Source organism: Cryptomeria japonica, chromosome 10 (assembly GCF_030272615.1).
Source record: "Cryptomeria japonica chromosome 10, Sugi_1.0, whole genome shotgun sequence".
Lineage (NCBI taxonomy): Eukaryota > Viridiplantae > Streptophyta > Pinopsida > Cupressales > Cupressaceae > Cryptomeria > Cryptomeria japonica.
In genome coordinates this window covers 767360474-767368373 of record NC_081414.1, presented here as the reverse complement: position 1 = coordinate 767368373, position 7900 = coordinate 767360474, and the positions used below count along the sequence as shown (strand labels likewise).

Sequence of the window (7900 nt, the reverse complement as noted above, 5' to 3'; positions counted from 1 at the left end):
AGACTAATGAGATACATCATCTAGGGAGGGGAGCGGGATAACAAGTGAGAGATAAAGGAGGTAATAGAGAAAAGTAATAGAGAGAGGGGGAAGAGAGATAAAGAGGGGGGGAGATAGAGATACGGAGGGAAAAACAAAGAGTGTTTGTGTGCATGAGTGAGAAAGATATAGAGATAGAGATAGAGATGGAGAAACAAGGAGTGTGTGCGTGTGAGAGAAATAGAGAAGGAAAAAGAAATATAAATAGACATAGGGAGGGAGAGGTAGGGAGATAAACAGAGAGAGCATAGGAGTAAAGATATATAGAAATAAGGAGTGACAAGGAGAGAGGGATAGATAGATAGATAGGTATATTGGGAAAAATAGAGGGGGAAGAGAGGGGTGCAGGGAGAGGTAAGGTATGAGGGAGAGGAGAGATATGTATATTGGGAGAGATGGACAAGGAAGAGAGAGATGTAGGGAGATGTAAGGAGATAAAGATGGGGGAGAGAGATAGAGAAGAAGATAGATATAGAGATAAAATCTGCCTTGGTTTGATGAATTTACTAAAATCTAAGCTATCTCAAAGAAATGGTCAGCCTTGCTACTTTGTTATCGGTTCCTTCTTTCAATTTCTTCAATGTTGCCACTATTAATTTAACTTGCTCATTTTATATTATGCATCCCTCTTGATATTCTTTAGTCGTCTTCAAAGTTCCATCAAGTTAGTTTGAATCATCTACATTTTGAAATGTTCCCTTCATCTTCTTTCATTAATATAGCATAATTAACTCTACTAGTCCCCTTAATAGAAGCACAATAATGAATTTTTATTATATGATATTTGTTTTATTCTTATTTTCTAATAAACATTAGGCTATTTTTGAAAAAAATAATATCTACAAATTATTAAAAATAACCTTACCTTTTACATTGATATCTGTATTTAATAGAAGGAAAAATTAATTATATTCATATACAATCTACAATAATATAATAGTCTAGTATAATAATGATATAGAGAAAAATTAAAAACTCTAACCAACATATATTTTTAAAAATAACTAATACTATAAAATAATTATTAAATTATTAAAATAACTCTTCAGTTAAAAATAAAAACAAGATAATACTTTTTAATAAATTTAATTTGAATGCCAACATTTTTCTGAAAAGTTATACATAATTATAAACTCAGTTAATTTAATTTTGAATGCAAATCTTCTCCTTAAAAGAAAGAATACCTTCTAAAAGTTACACATTATCATAAACTTAGTAAATAAACAACTCGAAATTGCCTTCACGCAGGATCGAACTGTGGACCTTCAGTTTACAAGACTAACGCTCTACCACTGAGCTATAAAGGCAACGATGCCACCAATTGTACATAGAATAATTATTTGATAAAATATAACGGTAGAATCGAACTTACGAAGTAGTTCAACGGATAAATTCAAATACGTTTTAAGTGCTGCAACATTTTCCACTATAAGTTGATTTTTAATGTTATTTTGACTTCAATGCCACCCTCAGGGTAGATGAATTAGTGTACTTTTCCTCTCCATCTTTACCATATACACGTGAATTTATGTGATACAAAAGACTTGGTCATGTTACATACTATAGAGGGCCAAGAAGGGACATATTTTCATAGAGGTTTAGACCATTCAGTAATTATTTTTTTTCTAATTTGATCAAAAATCACATGTTAGTATTTATTTATGTTACATTTTATAATTAAGAGATGAGGGAGCAACTATTTTTAATGGATATTTATTGGTGACATCAAATATAGAAGAAATAGGAAAAATCCTCAAAAATTATATCTTTTGATACAACTATTGTATGAATTCGATTGAATGCCAAGCTAATTAAATGTCAGCAATAGGTTACACATAATTGAATTTTTTGAAGGAAACATGTATGGTGAATCCCATGGCTACTAAGAAGGGAATAAATTAGAGACATATTGGGTGGCATGATTATCCTTCTCCACATGATAACAAGACGACTACTTGTCTAAAATTTTAGACATAAATATTCAAATCGCAAATCTCATTTTCTTAAGTAGTTTGTCATAGACAACTCGAATAGTAATTCTTCACCAATAGTTAAGTAATGTGTACTTGAACAAAATGAGTTTTACATAATATTGTATCTTATATACAACTTTGTTTAAGTAAGGTTTTTTTTCAAGAATATATGAATACCTCTCTAAACATTAATATAAATCACTTGGCATGCATTATACAAGATTTGATGACGTTTTCATTTTTCAACTAATCAATCTATGGATGAGACAAAGTATCGAACAATTAGAATAGGTGAAAAAAAAACATTAATGAATGGGGTGAGTGATTTATATCTTCCTCATATTCAATTAAATTTGATTTCATATCAATGATTTGAAGTAGTTTTTGATACAAAGGTATTTAGGTTACAAGGTTAGATTTTGCTAGATTATTGTTAATATTTCTCTAATAGTCACTAACTCCTTTAATCAAGGATAAGATAGGAGTAAAGTTTCTTAATAGAATTGACATACTTTTGAATTTAGTAGATAATTCCATAGTTGTTAATAAAAGATTCTATTTTTAACTTCTAAATTCTTCAAATTTTGATTAGGTCATATGATCCAAAGGGAATAATAATGGTGAGATTATAAAGTAAATAGGAATGTCTTCTTTGTTATGAATATTGTTAGGTTAACTATGTAGACAATTTTAAGGTTATGAAAAAATATTGTTTTAAAAATAATAATGGAGCGAATGGTACATGCAAAACCAAAAATATATGTTGCACTTATCTTCTCTTAATCGATTGTGTAAATCATTAGAGGAAATGAACAAAATTATTATTCCAAGGTCAATAGGGTGGTTGATAAATAAAATTTACATTTGTAGATAAGAAAAACTTGAAAAGATTGCCATGATAAAAAATCTTTGGAACTTTACCAAGAATCTATTGGTGTTTCTTTTTTGTAGAAAATTATGTTTGATCAACGAAACTAAATAGTTAAAAAAATTAAAGAATAGGATTATCTAAATGATAAATTGGAAAAGTATGATAAGGAAAATATATCTAGATATAATAATGCCGAGAATTTAATGCTCTAAGTGATTTAATATCACACTAAGAAAGAAAGATGATCTCCTCATCTTTTAGAAGAAATATCTCATATTGAGTAAAATATAAACAATTCCAGGCCACAAAGCACAAGTGCAACTATTTATCTTACAAAAAAACTCTCTCATCCACAAAAGCAATCTACCTACTTCTACTTTTCCGTCCAGTCATTCTCCAATTCCATCTTCTTTGTACCTAGTCATCTCATTTCTTCTTCATACTCACATGACTATCATTTTATACCAGATAAAATTATACTTTAGAGGAAAATATTAATTAATATAAGAAACATACACCTAATTGATTGTAGAGCTGATAATATATGAAAGAAAAGTTGATTTAGCTATCCTTGTAAATCTTAGTGATATTTCTTCCTTATTGTAAAAACAGGTTCCAACAAAGACAAAAAATGAAATACACTATTTAGAAGAGACAATGAAGGTATTCTTTAATGCATAAATAGTGTTATCTCCACTAAATAAAGAATATCATTACATCATCATTACATTTGAAGTTATTAAAGTGCATTATATTTATGAATTTTTACTTTAGTATTAATAGATTTGATAGTAAAATATATGATAAGATTTCTTAGAATTGCTTCACACATATGTGTCCTCTTGTTAAGAGTATGCTTTATATTTAGCAAGCTACAATTTACTTGGTCTCCTTACATAGTGGCTCATTTTGTTACTTATCTAGTTGTCATGTGCTAGGAATCATCTTGATCATCTTTTATATATGCCCACTTCCACCTCACAATTTTATAGTATGGATGTTGTTAAAGATGCAATCTTTAATAGAATCAAATATCACTCGTTGATTTCTCTTATTATTATGCAACACTTTTCTTGCACATTCTTCATTATTTTAATACAATATTTATATTACCAAATCTCTTGTTTTGAGAACTTGCTCGTTAATTTTCTTCGCCCTCATAAATTTCCTAGATCCATTCTAATGAATGCACATGCTTTCTGAGGCCTATTTATGTTTCATCATTTCCTTACTCTAATTATTATTTTTGTTTATAAAAGGTGTTTCAACACCTAGCAATTATATAGTAAGCTTATGCTAGTATTTTTTATTTATTTTTAATTATGTTTTTGCTAATCATATTTATGTTAAATTTGTTGAACGTGACAAGCAAGAGTGTATGTTTAGTACTAAATAGAGGCTATTAACTGATAATATGAGTTTTAGATAATATATCATTGTGTTAAATATTGTGAAGTTGATTTGAAACCACTCATATATTGATTGAATGATTAACTAAGACTGATATATCTAAATGATGGCATAATGAGGTTTTATGGAACATGATGGTATATTAACACCACCTATTAATTTGGCTGAATTTGATGTGCGCAATTACTTGTTCCTCTTACAAGTACAATGGTTAATGGGGTGGTTTTAGGACCTTTTAAAAACTTTGTATAATATTCTTTTTGAGCCTAAATTGTCTTTTGACCAATATGTACATCTTTGTGTCAGATTGATATCTCTATAAATATTAATCCTTAATTTTCAAGTCTATATATTTGTGTTGTAGTGTCCTAAATTGAGCCTAATGCATTTATGACACTTCTACATGATGCATTGTGCATTAATGACAAACTCGTGATCAAAATCCCATTATTTTGATATCATGGGCCCCGAAGACAAAATACCCTTGTTTGTCCCGAAGCCCTATTTGTGTCTATCTTTGGGAGGACGACAACACGCCGCATAGACGTCTGCATGTCGTGATAATGTCCTGATAGATCCATGGAATCTTGCATCTTGCAATTAGTTAGACATGTTTTGATGCATGTCCCTTGGCTTGCTTTTGGCTGTAATGGTGCTCCACCCCTCTCCCCAGCCTCAAAAGCTCTTCTTTGCTCATTGGAAATGATTCCACTCTTGGTTACTTTAGGAATCTTTGATCTCTCTCTCTTGAACACTCTACAAGTTCTCTCAAGCTATCCCCATCCACAACATTCTTGTAATCATCTTGCAACAACAAGCATGTATCTTGAGCGTCATCACACTCATATTTCAAAAGGTTTGTTTGGCTACACGCCTTGTCTTCTCTTTATCATTTATCTCCATCCTTTATCATTGTATGCAATTTATCTATCATATCTCTAAGTGTATCTATCATCTAGGTAAATTCAACTTATCAATATATCATTTTTATCTATTTGCAATAGGGGTTTGCTTCCATTAAGCAGAGTACAGTTTCTATTTGGATGTTATCTTTTTATCTTTCATCCAATCTATCTATCTGGCTGTCTGTGGAGGTTGAAACACTAAAATGGCGATCTAACTAAGGCAAACCCCTATACAACCCCAACATTTTCTCCGTCTCCATGTGTGGAAGTGATGAACACATTATGCATAGTTAAGGAGTGTTGTTGTCAGCTTTCTTTGGAATTATGTGCTCTCTAGTTATACAAATAAAAACGCATCATGCAAACGTCTATGCACCATGTTGGCATCCAAAACCCGAGACCTATCTAATTATTTGGTATAATCTGTTCTTAGTTTTGTACCATGTTGTTATCTTAGATTTTTTGTATTTCATCATTTATGTGCTTTAATCATTCAATTGTTTCTTCATTAGTGTAGTTTTTATCTTATTGTTATCCCCTAGATCACCCTTAGCACTAGTGTAAGTGAGGTAGTGGTGGATAGACTTTTTCTCTAAGATTTGTAACAAATCCCCTCCTCTACATTTTGGTGAACCCAACGTGGATGCCTAATGTCAAATTTCTTCCTCTTGGAGTTTGATGCTTTTGACAAGGCATTTTCTAAGGATGACTTCGATATGTTTGATGAAGTTTTAGATAACTTCTTCGAAGAACCTCTCTCCAAGAGAGATGTAAAATAAGTATCATTTCCACCACATCCTCATTAAAAAATCACAGGTCTATGAATGTTATTGTTGTCTTCATGGTTCCTCAAAGGCCTAAGAGACCTTACATTCATGTGACTGCAACAAGTCCTTCTCCGAAGAAAGTCAAAACTATTAATGGAAAACCTTTTAAAGGAGAAACATTTGATTTATATACTAAGTTTATGCAATCTAAACAATCATCTTACAACACCATTTCTCACTTGTATAATACTCAAAGGAATAAGCAGACTCTTGATCAACCACAAGTTTCTTTACCACCCTGTCAACCTAGTCTTCCTCAAGCACCCTTACTGGTAGATAAACAAACTAGTGACTATGATCTTATCGAGCAACTTAAGGTTACTCCCGTGAAGATCTCACTATGGGATTTTCTTCAAACTGCTATGACGTATCAAGGTATGCTATAGGAAGCTTTGCAAAAGATCTTACCACTTTCTTTTGTGAGACCAGTGGATGTGAATGTGTTGATTTATCACATTCATGCAGATTTACCGAATATTACTTCCTATCCCCATGAACTTTTTCCACCAAAAGTGAGAAATTTGGTAGATCCTCTAATAATAATTGTTTATGCAACTGGTGTTGGTATTATATGAACACTTTTTGACACAAACTCTCTACTTAATGTTTGTAGCTTGGATTTGTTACCAAAAATCAAGGTGAATCCAAGCACCTTGGCAACTTCCTCCTTGTTTATTCGAGGATTTGATAACAATGGTAAAACTATTATAGGAACGGTCATACTGTCCTTAAAGGTTGGACCTATTACTATTCCAATGCTTGTACATGTGATGCCAGGTCCTTTGTCGTATAATCTCCTTTTGGGTAGACCTTGTCTTCACGCTTTGGGAGTTGTATCTTCTACACTTCACGGATCTATAAAATCTGTAGCTAATAACCAAGTTATCACAATCAAGGCTAATGTCGAAGCTATGTGCCTTTGTCAAATAGCAGCAATTGGTCAAGCCTCAGTTGTGCCTTCTTTTCAAAATAATGTACCTACCTTATCCTCTTTAGTGATGACTTCTACTTTTGTCATGTCCACCAAAAAGTAAGAGTAGAAGAGTGAGGAAGTCCCAAAGGAGGAGATCCATAAAAAGCAAGATCTTGTGAAGGAGAAATTACCCAGGGAGCCACATTCTCTAAAAGAAGACTCCTCAAAAATAGATCTAATTGAGGTACAAGCCTTGGAGTCTACTCTTAATAAACCATCCTCAACTAAATCACCTTCCCGATCCAAAGTAAATACATGATTGGGTGATGATTGGGGTTCCTTAAATTTCACTAACTCGCATGTTGGTGAATACAAGGTACATCCTATCCACCTAAAGTTTCCCAATATTTCATTCACTTTGGCTACAAAATATGACTATGCATCTATAAAGATGGGTGATACTTATTATGTTGATCACCTTTTCTATACAAAACCTCCTTCATATAAGGAATTGCATGATATTTATGCTCATTGATATAAGCTTGTATCGCAACTTGGTTATGATGGAAAAGGTTGTGGACATAATGGACAAGGTATTTGGATTCCTCTGGAAACTAAACCTCGTCACCACAACACCAGAGTAGGATATCACCATACAGGTTGTAGAACAAAACCATAGTTAATTTTTAACATGATTTTTGTTGACCATATTCCTCTTAAGCTTACTAATCAAGAACTTATCGCTAACACCGCCTAATCAAGTTCCCTTGGATGTTTTCCCTTTGAAAGAATCCTTAATGGAATTTCTAGGTGCATATGTTGAATTCCCCTCTTATCACCATAAATGTCAATTCACCTTTTGTTTAAACACCCAAGCATATTTTGGAGAATTCGTTGATTAGGGGCACCTTTATCTTATAATGAGGAGAATATATCCATGTCTCATCCAGAAGGCCATAGTG

General features: G+C 32.1%; 1 non-coding gene across 1 annotated transcript; it reads right to left on the bottom strand.

Annotated features, from left to right (window-relative positions):
* Window positions 1-1274: 1274 nt before the first annotated feature.
* Window positions 1275-1346, bottom strand: TRNAT-UGU (transfer RNA threonine (anticodon UGU)). The gene has a single exon. It is a non-coding gene; the product is annotated as a tRNA-Thr (tRNA).
* Window positions 1347-7900: the final 6554 nt, after the last annotated feature.